This window comes from Rhamphochromis sp. 'chilingali', assembly GCF_963969265.1.
Source record: "Rhamphochromis sp. 'chilingali' genome assembly, chromosome: 8".
Classification (NCBI taxonomy): Eukaryota; Metazoa; Chordata; class Actinopteri; order Cichliformes; family Cichlidae; genus Rhamphochromis; species Rhamphochromis sp. 'chilingali'.
The window spans coordinates 4,518,433-4,533,368 of NC_137935.1; the positions used below are offsets into that span (position 1 = coordinate 4,518,433).

General features: G+C 44.3%; 1 long non-coding RNA gene across 1 annotated transcript; it reads right to left on the reverse strand.

The window, feature by feature from the left end:
* Nucleotides 1-11,951: 11,951 nt before the first annotated feature.
* On the reverse strand, nucleotides 11,952-14,283 carry LOC308400971. Its single transcript, XR_013972457.1, has 3 exons — nucleotides 14,214-14,283; nucleotides 12,897-13,019; nucleotides 11,952-12,161 (listed from the first exon to the last, which is right to left on the reverse strand). It is a non-coding gene; the product is annotated as an uncharacterized lncRNA (long non-coding RNA).
* Between the last annotated feature and the right edge of the window lie 653 nt (nucleotides 14,284-14,936).

A 14,936-nucleotide genomic window follows, 5' to 3' on the forward strand; every position in this document is an offset into this window, starting at 1 on the left:
TCCAAATGGCAAGACTGTAAATTGGAAAAGCCCCCATGGTGTTCTGAATGCTGTGAACTCTCTGGACCGTTGAGTGAGTGGGACCTGCCAGTAACCCTTACACAGATCTATTGTGGTCAGGTACCTTGCTTTTCCCAGACGTTCAAGTAGATCATCAATTCTTGGTGTCGGGTAGGAGTCAAACATGGATATGGAGTTCAGGTACCTGAAATCAATGCAGAACCACATACTCTCATCCTTTTTGGGTACCAAGACCACAGGGTTGCACCATTCACTCTTAGATCTTTCGATGATCCCTAGGGATAACATCAAATCAATTTCCTTCTTCAATGAAGGCAGCAGACGTTCCGGGATCCTGTAACTTAATCGTCTCACAGAGGCACCTTCTCGTACCACAATATCATGTTCGACAATGTCAGTTCTCCCTGGATTCTCTTGAAAGACTGCTGATTTACACATTTCTCTCACCTGCTGCTGCTTGTCCTCTGGGAGATGGCTGAGATCATAATCCAGAGAGCCAGCAGGTGGTAAATATTGCTCATCTGCTTCATCTTCTTCAGGCACTCGCCGTATGAGCATTGCATCTGCCTTGTGTTCAATACGCTCCACCCACTCCTTCAGAAGGTTTATATGCAAGACCTTGCTGGAGCGCAACTGCCCTGGGGTGGACACCTCATATGTGGTGGGTCCCAGCTTCCTCATGACTTCAAATGGCCCCTGCCACTTTGCCAACAATTTGTTGTTGTCACTGGGGAGGAGCACGAGCACCTTTTGTCCTGGCTCAAACGCACGCTGACGAGCAGATTTATCATACCAAGATTTCTGCTGCTGCTGGGCCTCCACCATATGTGATTGAGCAAGTTCACTCATTTTCTCTAACCGTTCTCTCATCTGAATGACATAAGACAAAATGTTCTTGGGTCCCTCCTCCACCTTGTCTCCCTCCCAGGTCTCCTTTAACAGAGTTAGAGGGCCGCGAACCTCATAACCATACAACAGCTCAAAAGGTGAAAAACCTGTGGAGGCTTGGGGGACTTCTCTATAAGCAAAGAGTAGATATGGCAGCCATTGATCCCAATCGTTACCACTGTCGTTGACAAACTTCCTGAGCATCTGTTTCAATGTCTGGTTAAACCGTTCTGTCAGCCCATCAGTTTGAGGGTGGTATGGTGAAGTTCTCAGACCCCGGATACCCAACAACTGATAAACTTGCTTTAACAAAGTAGACATGAAGTTAGTGCCTTGATCAGTTAGTATTTCTCGTGGAAACCCAACTCTTGCAAAGAACTGCACTAAACAAAATGCAATGGGCTTGGCCTTTATAGATTTTAAAGGGAACACCTCCGGATATTTTGTGGCATAATCTGTTACAACAAGCATGTAACGATTTCCTGCTTTGCTCCTCTCAACAGGCCCTACAATATCCATTCCAAGACGCTCAAAAGGAGTGCCGATGACAGGGAGAGGTTGGAGTGGAGCTCTATGGGGGATTTTAGCAGATGTTATCTGACACTGTGGGCAACTTTTACAAAACTGAGCCACATCTTTGCTAAGACCAGGCCAGTAGAAATGATGTTTGATGCGAGCTGTGGTCTTGTGTTTACCAAGGTGGCCAGCCCACGGAATAGAATGCCCTAAGGTGAGAATGGCGTTTCTAACCTTCTGGGGAACCACCAGCTGCAGCACCGACCCCTGCTGACGATAGAGAATGTCATTTTGCAAGATGTACTCACTGTTAACCTGCTCCACTCCAGGTTCCTTTTCTTTGGCCTTCCGGAAAAGAGATATTAAAGATTGATCAGATTTTTGGAGTTCAGCAATTTCAGTTGGAATATTAAACCCTAGGGGTGACGGTGTTGGCTCAGCGTCTGTTAGTGTATCCACAGGTGAAAATTTGAATTTCTCCTGCCTTCTTTGTCTGCGGGTCTTCCGTGGCTTCACCACAGTTGTCTCAAACTCCTCATTAAAAAAGGGCAGGGCACTCAGGGTCTCAGAGTGGGTACTGACTTGCTTAGCCTGAGCTCTGGTAACAGCTACATTGCACTCCTCAGTCTGCTCAGACTCCAACAAATCAAAAAGCACAGGAAGGTCACGCCCTAACACGGCAGAGTAAGGCAAACTGTTCACAACACCCACATTCAGCAGATACATCTGGTCCTGAACTTTAATGTAGATGTCAGCTGTCAGATATCTTTTCTCATCTCCATGGACACAACAGATTGAAATTGTATCACTGGTGCGAACAATATTAGGTGGGGCAAAATCTGAGTGAATAAGAGACCGAGAACTGCCAGAGTCAAGAAGGGCATTGAGTAGAACCCCATTCACTTCAATCTGGCTCATTTTGATGGATTTGGCACTCTCCTGCTCAGGATCAGCATTAGAACGAGGAGCAAAACACATTTGCACCATTTTAGCAGAATTTCTTGGGCACATAGGTTTTGTATGGCCCTCTAATCCACAAAGATAACAAATGAGCTTCTTACCAGAGGCCTTTGGTGGTCTAGTGGTAGACTGAGAGCTCTTACTGGTGCTTGTATTTGCTGAATCCAGATGGTTTTGCTGAGGTATCTTCCGGGTGTCCCTCGATACCTTCCATGCATTATGGCTCCATGCTTGCCCCTTCTTTCTGGCAGCAACAAAAACATCAGCTAACCGAGCCGCTTCCATTGCTGAACCAGGGTTGTGTTCTCTGATCCAAACCTGAAGCTCAGGAGATAACATTCTGAGAAACTGCTCCAAGATTATAGTTTCACCAATGTCATGAATAGTTTTACCCTTCGGCTGGATCCATTTCCCATAAAGCTCCTTCAGTCTCGCATATAGCTCCCGAGGGCTTTCATCTGGTTGAACGTCCAGGGATCTGAATCTTTGCCTATATGTTTCAGGGTTAATGTCATATTTTGACAGAATAGCTGATTTCACTTTATCATAGTCTAATGAATCATCAATGTCCATGTGAACATAGGCACCTCTAGCTTTACCAGTAAGCAAGGGTATCAAATGAAAAACCCAATCTGACTTCTGCCGTCGATAAGCTGTAGCCATACGTTCAAATGTGATCAGGAAATGTTCAATATCATCAGCTTCAGTTAATCTTTCCAATCTGCCCTCTATTTGTAGGGGAAACTGAAATGCTGGTGAAATGGCTGGATTGGAATTAGTCATAACTGGTTCAGCCTGGGCCTGCTGAACAGAGGAAGAAGGATGAATATCAAACTCTAATGAGTCAGAGCGAGCTTCTGCAGAATCTGATGGTGATGTTCTGACTTGGATTCCTGACTGCAAAAGTCTAAACTGATGTTGAAAGGCTTTAAATCGCTGTTCTTGTCGTGCATTTAACTCACTCTGTTTTGCATCCCGGATGTCCTGTTGTTCCATGTGAGCATGTAGCATATTGACTAGATCAGACAAAGTAGGCTCCTTTTCAACTCTCTCCACAACTTCAGTGACTCCTGAGGCTCCATTTTCCTCCTCTTCGCAGGTTTGCTGAGCAGATCCCTTTTTCTTTTCATTCTTGCCACCACGATGCATTCTTCCTCCTCATGGGGAAAAACAGAAGAAAGAAAAAAAAGAAAAAGAAAAAAGACCTGTGTCCAATACTGGATGATCCCACTGCTTCCACCAATTGTCAGGGACCAAGCAGTAAAGCATAAAGGACACAGGTGGTTTTAATTCAAAAAATGGGTTTTATTGACCCAAAAATATGAAAACATATTTAACAAAGCCAAAACTTAAACAGGCAGACCAATAAAAGAGGTCAACTCAATAGACTAAACTCAAGATAATAATTAACAAAACCTCAAACAAACATATGACAAACTGACCTGCTGAAATGACACACAGGGGGACTTAAATACTGGTTTAGCTAAACCAAATGACACACGGGGGAAAACAAGATGGCTGCCATATAACCAACTAATACAAAACATTTAAACAAACATGAAACACCCCCCAGGCAATGAAGCATGTGGTGCAATCCAATTAGGCTGTCAGTAGTACTTCAGGTCTCCCAGCCCTTTGCCAGACAGGAGGAGACACCAACCCCCAGGTAACTCAAACAAAGAAAGATGTATTAATATAACATAAAACAGAACTTTGACCTTGCAAGGTTAATATGTGTGCACGCCATATAAACATTGGAAGGTGTGATGGAAAAATGAATACATTTAATAAAGAAACGATATTGAACAATAAATAGAATATTTTAAAGTAGTGACTGTAAATTAAACTAAAGTGAATCAACGGGTGATGAGGTGTGGAGCTTACCATGTGTGGCATGCCATCACACAGTGAAACCAATATAACATTTTAGGGGGATATCTGTGTGTGCAGGTGACTATTACTGTACATAATTATTAGGCAACTCAACAAAAAACAAATATATACCCATTTCAATTATTTATTTTTACCAGTGAAACCAATATAACATCTCCACATTCACAAATATACATTTCTGACATTCAAAAACAAAACAAAAACAAATCAGCGACCAATATAGCCACCTTTCTTTGCAAGGACACTCAAAAGCCTGCCATCCATGGATTCTGTCAGTGTTTTGATCTGTTCACCATCAACATTGCGTGCAGCAGCAACCACAGCCTCCCAGACACTGTTCAGAGAGGTGTACTGTTTTCCCTCCTTGTAAATCTCACATTTGATGATGGACCACAGGTTCTCAATGGGGTTCAGATCAGGTGAACAAGGAGGCCATGTCATTAGTTTGTCTTCTTTTATACCCTTTCTTGCCAGCCACGCTGTGGAGTACTTGGACGCGTGTGATGGAGCATTGTCCTGCATGAAAATCATGTTGTTCTTGAAGGATGCAGACTTCTTCCTGTACCACTGCTTGAAGAAGATGTCTTCCAGAAACTGGCAGTAGGACTGGGAGTTGAGCTTGACTCCATCCTCAACCCGAAAAGGCCCCACAAGCTCATCTTTGATGATACCAGCCCAAACCAGTACTCCACCTCCACCTTGCTGGCGTCTGAGTCGGACTGGAGCTCTCTGCCCTTTACCAATCCAGCCACGGGCCCATCCATCTGGCCCATCAAGACTCACTCTCATTTCATCAGTCCATAAAACCTTAGAAAAATCAGTCGTGAGATATTTCTTGGCCCAGTCTTGACGTTTCAGCTTGTGTGTCTTGTTCAGTGGTGGTCGTCTTTCAGCCTTTCTTACCTTGGCCATGTCTCTGAGTATTGCACACCTTGTGCTTTTGGGCACTCCAGTGATGTTGCAGCTCTGAAATATGGCCAAACTGGTGGCAAGTGGCATCTTGGCAGCTGCACGCTTGACTTTTCTCAGTTCATGGGCAGTTATTTTGCGCCTTGGTTTTTCCACACGCTTCTTGAGACCCTGTTGACTATTTTGAATGAAACACTTGATTGTTCGATGATCACGCTTCAGAAGCTTTGCAATTTTGAGACTGCTGCATCCCTCTGCAAGATCTCTCTGTTAGGGTCCCTGGGTCGTTGACCCAGTGTTTTGTGTTTTTGGTTCTTTGATTTTGTTATTTCATTATATTCTAGCTTTGCTTTATGGGTTTTAGGATCATTCTTAGTTTAGGTTCTCTGGGTGGGGTTTGGTTAGAGTTTTAGTGTTCTGGTTTTGAAAGTCCATGTCTGATGTTAATGTGTCTGGTTTTGCTTCCCCTTGTCTCGTTAGGCCTGATTTGCCCCAGCTGTGTTTCCCTCCTGTTACCCATTCCCTGATTGCTCCCTCTGTGTATTTAAGCCGCGTGTTTCTTTGTGTCTGTGTCGTGATCTACTCTCATTTATGCTGTGTGGTCCGTTTGCCTGGTCATGTAAGTTTATTTGGATTTTGGATTTCTGTTACATTTTGCCACTTTTTTGCCATCTAGCAATAACAGCTGAGTTTTGAGCCACTTTCCGCCTCCGAGTGTCTGCACTTTGGGTCCTTCTACTTCCACTCCTACCTGCACACAGCCTTAACCTGACAGAAGATCACGACCAGAACATGGACCCCGCAGACTTTTCAGCTTTTGGATTCAACGCTGAGATGGAGCGGATGATTAAGCTCCTTGACCGCATTGCTCAGGCCAATGATTTGAGGACCATGGCCGTTGGGCTAAGCGCTGTAGATGCCATCATTCGGAGCAACCCTCGGCTTACTCAGCTTTCTATGGACACTGTGCTGGGCAGCTCCATAGCTGCCTGGAGGGAGCAAGTCAGGGCTGGCGAGCTTGCTCTCTCTACCTCCACCTCCACTTCTTTACCGCCACCCCAGGACAACGCACACTCACCACCTGCCTCGTCGCTACCTCAGACTGCCTCTCCTTCCTCACACCAGCCGGGACCTTGTTCGCCTGTCCATTCGCCTGCCTTTTTCCTGGCGGCCATGTGGTCAGAGGATGAGGTCTCCATTTCTCCACCGGTTCCTGTTCCCTCGTCTAGAAGGAAGCGACGCCACCGTCACTCCTCTCCTCGGTCATCCGTTCAGCAACCTGCCTCCGCTGGAGGGTCCGAGGGACCACTTCAGCCGTCTGTTCCCGCTGGAGGGTCCGTGGGACCGCTTCAGCCGTCTGTTCCCGCTGGAGGGTCCGAGGGGCCCGTTCAGCCTCCTGTCTCCGTTGGAGGGTCCGAGGGCCCGTTCAGCCTCCTGTCTCCGCTGGGGGGTCCGAGGGGCCCATTCAGCCTCCTGTCTCCGCTGGAGGGTCCGAGGGGCCCGTTCAGCCTCTTGCCTCTTCAGCTGGGTGTCCGGGAGGACCCAGCCAGCACATCCCAGTGTCTGTTGACGGTTCTGGCGAGGCCATTCAGCCACCACCGGCTCCACTGCCTGCAACCTCAACATCCACACCGCCCGCAGCATCTGCTTCCGCCTCGCCTGGTCCAGCCTCTGCAGCTCCGCCTGGTCCAGCCTCCGAGTCTTCAGCTCCGCCTGGTCCAGCCTCTGCAGCTCCGCCTGGTCCAGCCTCAGCCTCTGCAGCTCCGCCTGGTCCAGCCTCCGAGTCTTCAGCCCCGCCTGGTCCAGCCTCTGCAGCTCCGCCTAGTCCAGCCTCAGCCTCTGCGTTTCCTGGTCCAGCCTCGCTCGGTCTCGCTTCGTCTGCGCCTGAGGTCCCCATGCTGTCTGGTCCTGCACGTCCCGTCCGGCCTGCTCATCCTGCACGTCCCGTCCGGCCTGCTCGGCCTGCACGTTCCTTCCGTCCCGTCCGGCCTGCTCGTCCTGTACGTCCGGTCCGGCCGATGACTGGACGTCGTTGCCATCATGGCCGGCTCCCTGAACTACGCCGCCGTCATGGACAGCCCCCTGAACTACGTCGCCGCCGGTGCCTCTCGCCCGGCCGGCCTCCTGATCTGCTCGGTCGCCGCTGGTGCCTCCCGCCCGCCCGGCCTCCTGATCTGCTCGGTCGCCGCCGGTGCCTCCCGCCCGGCCGGCCTCCTGATCTGCTCCGCCGGTGCCTCCCGCCTGCCCGGCCTCCTGAACTGTTTTCTGGGCTCTTGGACCGTCAGCCTCCGGGCCGCCCCCCTGACCATCCCGGATTTGGACTGTTGTGCCATCAGCCTCCGGGCCGCCCCCCTGAACTTTTTCGAGACTGTTGCCTGGGCCTCTGCGCCTTTCATGGGCTCTTTTGTTTGTTTGCTTTTGGACTGTTCCTAGGCCTTAGTGCTGTTGTTTTGGACTTTGTTCCCTGTGTTTTGGTTTATGGCTCGATGTGTATCATTTGTTTCGTGCCCTCCGTCCTGTTTCCCCCACCGCCCGCCCTGGTTGGGTTGTTTTTTGTTTTTGGTGTTCTGATTTGGGCTGTCTGGAAGCCAGCCCTTAAGGGGGGGGGGGGGGTACTGTTAGGGTCCCTGGGTCGTTGACCCAGTGTTTTGTGTTTTTGGTTCTTTGATTTTGTTATTTCATTATATTCTAGCTTTGCTTTATGGGTTTTAGGATCATTCTTAGTTTAGGTTCTCTGGGTGGGGTTTGTTTAGAGTTTTAGTGTTCTGGTTTTCTGTCTGTGTTCCATAGTTGCTGTCTCTCCTGTCTGCTGTATCCCCACATCCAGTCAGTGTCTATGTCTGCCCTGGTCCCACGTCTTTGTTCCCTTTGTTATAGTGCCTGCCTGTGAGTCTGTATTATGTTTCCTGTTTTACTTTGAAAGTCCATGTCTGATGTTAATGTGTCTGGTTTGGCTTCCCCTTGTCTCGTTAGGCCTGATTTGCCCCAGCTGTGTTTCCCTCCTGTTACCCATTCCCTGATTGCTCCCTCTGTGTATTTAAGCCCCGTGTTTCTTTGTGTCTGTGTCGTGATCTACTCTCATTTATGCTGTGTGGTCCGTTTGCCTGGTCATGTAAGTTTATTTGGATTTTGGATTTCTGTTACATTTTGCCACTTTTTGCCATCAAGCAATAACAGCTGAGTTTTGAGCCACTTTCCGCCTCCGAGTGTCTGCACTTTGGGTCCTTCTACTTCCACTCCTACCTGCACACAGCCTTAACCTGACAATCTCACAATTTTTGACTTTTCTGAGCCTGTCAAGTCCTTCTTTTGACCCATTTTGCCAAAGGAAAGGACTTTGCCTAACAATTATGCACACCTGATATAGGGTGTTGATGTCATTAGACCACACCCCTTCTCATTACAGAGATGCACATCACCTAATATGCTTAACTCATTCACTGCCAGCCATTTTCAAATCAGGTAACTCCCCACTGCCAGGGTTTTTGAGCATTTTTACTCATTTTTGAAGAGCCACAGAAAACTGTGTGTTATGATCATATAAACGCTGAACCTACCAAAATGAAGAACAGACTCTCTTCTTTCATCCAAAAAAAAAAGCTTGTTTCTACCATTTTCCATTCTTTAGTAATCAGCTGTAGAAGAGAGGTGGGTTCCACCAAAAATGCCTGTTTTGACCAAAAAAAGGGAGAAAACGAGCTTTTTGTGAAAAATACATTTCAAGCAGAAAAGTGCCTTTGACACTAATATTTCTTGCTTTGTGACACCTCTAACATATAAAATAGTTTTTCACTTCTATAAAACAGAAATAACACTGAGAAAGGTTATGTTTTATCAAAACAATTTATTTACAAATATATGAAAAAATAAAATTCACTGACAAGCTGCCCGAGGTTGTATTCTGGCCCCTCCCATTGAAAAACGTAATTGACGTCTATAGACGTCAATGGCAGTCAACGTAAGTTTTTCAATTGACGTCTATAGACGTCAATGGCAGTGAATGAGTTAATTGGTAGTAGGCTTTCGAGCCTATACAGCTTGGAGTAAGACAACATGCATGAAGAGGATGATGTGGACAAAATACTCATTTGCCTAATAATTCTGCACTCCCTGTAGTTTAAAAAGGACTTTTACATTTTTATAAATATTCATGGCTGTGTGGTAAAGCTGACATTATCTCACTTGTAATGGTTCAGATTGGACACTGTGACTGGCCAGTTCTGTGCTCCAGACCACATGTTTGATACCCCTGGACCCATGCAACGAAGTATAAAAAAAAACTGTGTCCACACTTTGACCTGTGAAGAGTGAAAGCAGATATACGGCGTGATATCGAGCCAAATGCTTCAAAGTGTTCCTTGATGATGTGATAAAGAAGTGGCGTTCCTCCTCCAACCACAAACAGGAAGCTCATGAAGCGAGCAGAGTCAGTGCTTGTACGACACTCACCAGGAGACCTCTGAGCAGGATGGCTGCAGTCGCACAGCTCTGCTTCTCCCTGCTGTTCACTCTCATCAGCAACATTCATGCAGAAGAATTTATCGCCATAAGAAAAGAAGGAGGCTCTTTACAGTTCAAGCTCCCAGATCAAAACAGCTCCTGCATCACCTCCAGACGTGTTGGTGAAGATACTCTGGTCCTGTGGAAAATCTCTGACCCCTGGAACAGAAACTTCACAGTACATGAAGACCTGACAGGACGACTCTCATTTCCTGAGACATTTCATGGTTCTCCTTCATTTACTCTCAACAACCTGACCCACTCAGACTCTGGACTGTACCGAGATGTGTGCTGGACTCAGGGCAGCGTGACATATGAGAGAAACATCAGCCTAACTGTGTGTAAGACAGTAAAGGGGGAAGAATCTATCTTAGCTTCTGATTCTAGTGTAGACGTACAATGTAAAGGAGCAGGTGAGAATCTGACGGTGCGTTGGATCAGACATTACGGGGAGTGGCAACAACAAGCCGGGCTGAGTAGTTTTGAAGTACTACTACAACTACTCAGGACGAGTTTCGAAGACAGAATTTTGAAGGTGAATAAAGTCCAAGAAAGTTTCCTGCAGGTGACAAACGCATCACTTCTTCATGTCAACACACAACCAACGTCTTACATCTGCCTGTTGATGAACCAACAGCAGTGTGTGAGCACTTACTCTGTACGTTTGACCAAACAAACAAAGCTACGTTATGCTTCAGAGGGAGACACAGATGTGCTGGAGTGTCCCTTCATGGACCCCATTCATGACCAGCCCCCAGTTTGGTGGAGGGAGGCAGCTTCCTACAATATTATTGGTCAAAACTTCTCGCTGGTACTTCCATCACTAATGTTAAATGATTCAGGTATCTACAGCTGTGTAGGTGAAAAAGTAATACATTCGTACGGGCTTTTGGTGTGCCCTAAATTTGGTCCACCTGCAGTAAAGGTTTTCTCAGAGGGAGATGAAGTCACTATGAGATGCTCTGATGATTGGAAAACTAGTACTTCGGGCTTTATGTTCATGAAGTCGATCCAAACAGAAGGCAAAATTGTGTACGATATTGAGTTCTGCAGTGACAATAGAATCACTTGTTCCCGTGACAGCCTGATAATCTCTAATGTCTCACTGGAAGATGCAGGAGAGTATGTGTGTGCAGGTTTTAAGTCAGAGTATGAGTGTGTGTCAGCAGAAACATTTGTTCTGATCTACAGAGAGCCCTTTGGGGTTTACTCGACCTTCTACAGAGTCAGGTGGATACTGCTCAGCGGTCTGCAGGTGATGCTTTGTGTTGTTGTGGTCTGTGTGATACAGAAAACCAGGAGAGGAGAGCAGCTTTCAGCTCAGACACACACTTAATATGCTTATAATAATAATAATAATAATAATAATAATAATAATAATAATAATAATACATAGAAGTGATTAAATCCAAACAAAAATATTATTGTAGATATGAATCTGTGACCTGACTGGACGGTTCAGTCTCTTATGTGATTATATATTTTAAACATTTTGCCTTTTTCTATCTTTTGACTTAATTCTTCTATATTTCTGCTCATATTTTATTTCAGTTATAGTGATTTTGTGCTTTTTGTTTTATGTGATTTGATGTTTATCCACATCTCATTCATGTATCTCTCAGAGTATCATTTTGAATATTCTTCTGTTTCTATCAGTGATCAGTTCGATCTATAAGAAATGTTAGAAACCAGTTGTAAATGTATTCGTTCTTCACTCTGATGTGAATCATTATCATCTCTCTTGGAAAATGCATTTTGTTATTGTGTTTAAGAGCAGATTCATTGCAGCGCCATGTTTATCTGCACTATATTGTTTTCATTGTTGTGAATAAACATGATTGTCTGATACAGCAAACACTTCATAATATGGACTTTACTGCTTTGATTGTGTTTTTATATTCTCCATTTTTATTAGGAATCATTTCTGAAATAAAAATATCTAAATCTAATCTAACAGGCTGAACATTGATGCTCTTCTGTCAATGACTCCATGATGATTTTAAATTTTAATAAACACACAATCCTCATATTTCAGTGCAGGATGTAGAGCAGAGTATATCAGTCAACTGGATCAGAGCTCATCAGCATTTTGAACTTAATATGCAGCCAACACACTTTAACACGTGTCTGAAACATATCAGGGAAAAATGGAAGACGAGAGAAGCTGCACATGGTTATCATCATTTATTTATTTATTTATTTGCCTGTCCCATTTGGATCTTTAGCTATCAGAATTGTTGTTTGAAGGCCGAGAAAGATGCCATGTTGGTCCATTTGATTGACCTTTATTATAATTGTGTATTTATTTTATTTTATTATCAGTTGTTACAGACGGGACAGACATGACTGGGGGAAAGGACAGGGAGAAGGAAAGAATGAAAGAAAGAGGGAGAGAAAGAAAAACAGAGGGGAGAAGAGATGATGAGAAAGGGGGGAAGGAACAAAAAGAAAAACAAACAAAACACCTGGATCACCTGTATGGAGAAAAAAAACAGAAGAGAAATCAAACAAAGAGCAACATAATAAATACATGTTATCATCATTTATTATTATTTTTATTTTTTGATTTTTGGTGGTAGAGCTTAAATTTTTTTTTTAAATATTTTATTTTAATTAAAATATTTTAATGAAAAACTTTGAATTTTTAAGCATTATTTTTTAAAATCTTTTTTAATCATTAACTCTGTTTCCCTGGGTCTTTTCTCATGTGTTTTGAATAACTCTTCTTTTTTTGGCAGCGGTACTGGTTTTATTTTGTTGTATTTATCCTCGACACCTTAAAGGCCGGTCCTTGAGAATATTGTAGGTCTGTGGCACAAAAAAGGTTGGGGACGCTGGTTTACAGGACTGACGGGACTCCAGGAAACACAAACAAAGTCAGTGTTTAAGTGGAGACTCATCAACAGACCCGGGCTATCTTTCCATCATCTGGATTCACGTACCCTAACGTTTGTAATCAGGATAAACTGTCACACAGAGTTTGTTATCAGTTCTCTAACCCAGGGTCTTCCCTGCACGCTTACATGAAAGGGGCGGAGTTTGGCAGGATTGAGAAAAAGATGCCAGCCAGCAGATTCGGATACAACACAACCCACAATGCACTGTTAGCACAATTTGAGTCTACAGCAGCGATAATGTGCAGAGTCTGCAGTGGCGGTACGCTGGACCTGACTTCCCTAAAGGAACCCCACATGACTCCACTCACTCACCTCTGGCAAGCAGAGTGTGTGATTCAGTTGAAACAGCCATCATGTCAGCTCTGCTGGGCACACTGGGCTGTCAGGTGTCCCTGTCCCTTTTTGCCTGGGCTCCAACAGACTTGAGAATCACCCCTGCAGGTTACATAGGAAATATATAAAACCTTTTCTGCTTCAGCAGAGGATCTTTGTCTCGCTGTTTATCACTACTACTGTAACTCGTGTTTTCTGAGAGGTTGCCATCAGTCTGTGAGCTGTACATCTGGACTGCACAGCAGTGGAAAGATCTTGTCCACTATCACTGAAGTGGTTCTGTGTTATCTTAACTGAAACACCTCTTCTGTTTCAAAATACATTTCTAATAAAATCATTTTTAACATTCATGAATGCAGATTATGACTGTAAAAGGAGAAACAACATTAGTGTTCCCATGTTCTTGTTATGGTGCGACTGGATGGCCTTTGAACCCTGGGGCATATACTACGAAGTGATTTCAGCATGCCCAGGTTTTCTTTCCATCATCTGGATTCACTTACACTAACAGTCGTGATCTGGATAACCGCTGGTTAGCAAAGTTAATTCAGGGTTTCTCATGCACCTTCACAAGGAAAGGGAGGTGTTGGCAGCATCTGACTAATCACAAAAAGGAAATTCACAGATAATATGACTTGTCTTGATGCCTAAAATGTTTTTATGCTTGATTCAATTTAGCTGTTAAGTGTCTTTTACTCTGCTGGTGCCGGTTAGGTTCCAGATTAGAGATCAGCAGGTATGAAATCACGACGTACTGACCAATCAATTCTCCAGAAAATAGTGTCACTATTCCTGGAAGATCCCTTTGACTTCTGTTGGGGGAAGAGAGGGTCTAAAGTTTCATTTTTGTCTAATGTCTTTGTGTTTCACTAATGAGCATCAGTAAGAAAAAAACGTGTTCTTAGATGCAACTTTTCTCCTTTGATGTTTTTTTTCTGTTGTCAGCAAACAACCACACGATCTGCGTTAATTCACTAACGGAGATTTGCCGCGTGGCGTTAACGTCATTTTAATGAGATTAACACTGACAGCACTAGTTTTAATATTTAATATATTTAAGCATTTAATTTTTAAATCTTTTTTTCATTTATGTATTTATTTTATTGTTATTTCACTTTCTTTGTCTGTTTATGGTTTTTTTTTTTTACTATTATCTCAGTTTTTGTGATGGAAAGCACTTTATTCAACCATTTTGGTTTTAACGTACTCTATAAATAAAGTTGGATTGGATTGGACTAATATGATGAAAGCAAGCCCAAGCCTGAAATCGACTCCTGATCTTTGATCCGTCCTCACCTGGTCGTGAACGTGATGGTCAGCCAGGTATCCAGTTTACCTTTGAGTAGACTTGTAGTCAAGACCGCCTAATCCGAGACCAAGACAAGACCAAGACCGAGACCGAGACAAAAAAAGTCTTTAAACTGCAGCCAGATGCTATTCTATATACATATGCAGGACACCTTAAACTAGTTTTTTAATTAAGCAGCAAGGCAGAACAAAGTCGGGCCTGTATCAAGACACAGGGACTAAACCCCAATTCAACCAGACTCAGAACTGATCCGGAATTAAAACAGGACTACAACAGTAACCAAGACAGAACCAGAATCAGAACTAGATGATAGTAGCACTAAAAATCATCATAGACCTGCACTACACTTATTTTTTAATTCTACCAAAGTACAATATTTAGATTGAGAAAAGTTTATATAATTATTTAGCCTTGTTGTGCAAACAAGCCTGCATAACTTAATAAATATAGAATTTGAAAAGTAACAAATGGTATCTAAAAAGAAACACTAGCTACATGTTCTGATGAGTTTTGGCAAACAACCATTTGACTAACATGTGTGTCTCACCTGCTCTTGTTCATCTCTGTTCTGTCGTCATTCTCTCTCTCCCTCTCTGCTCCTCTCCGCTCCTCTCTCTCTCTCCCTCTCTGCTCCTCTCTCTCTCCCTCTCTGCTCCTCTCTCTCTCTCTCTCCCTCTCTGCTCCTCTCTCTCTCTCCCTCTCTGCTCCTC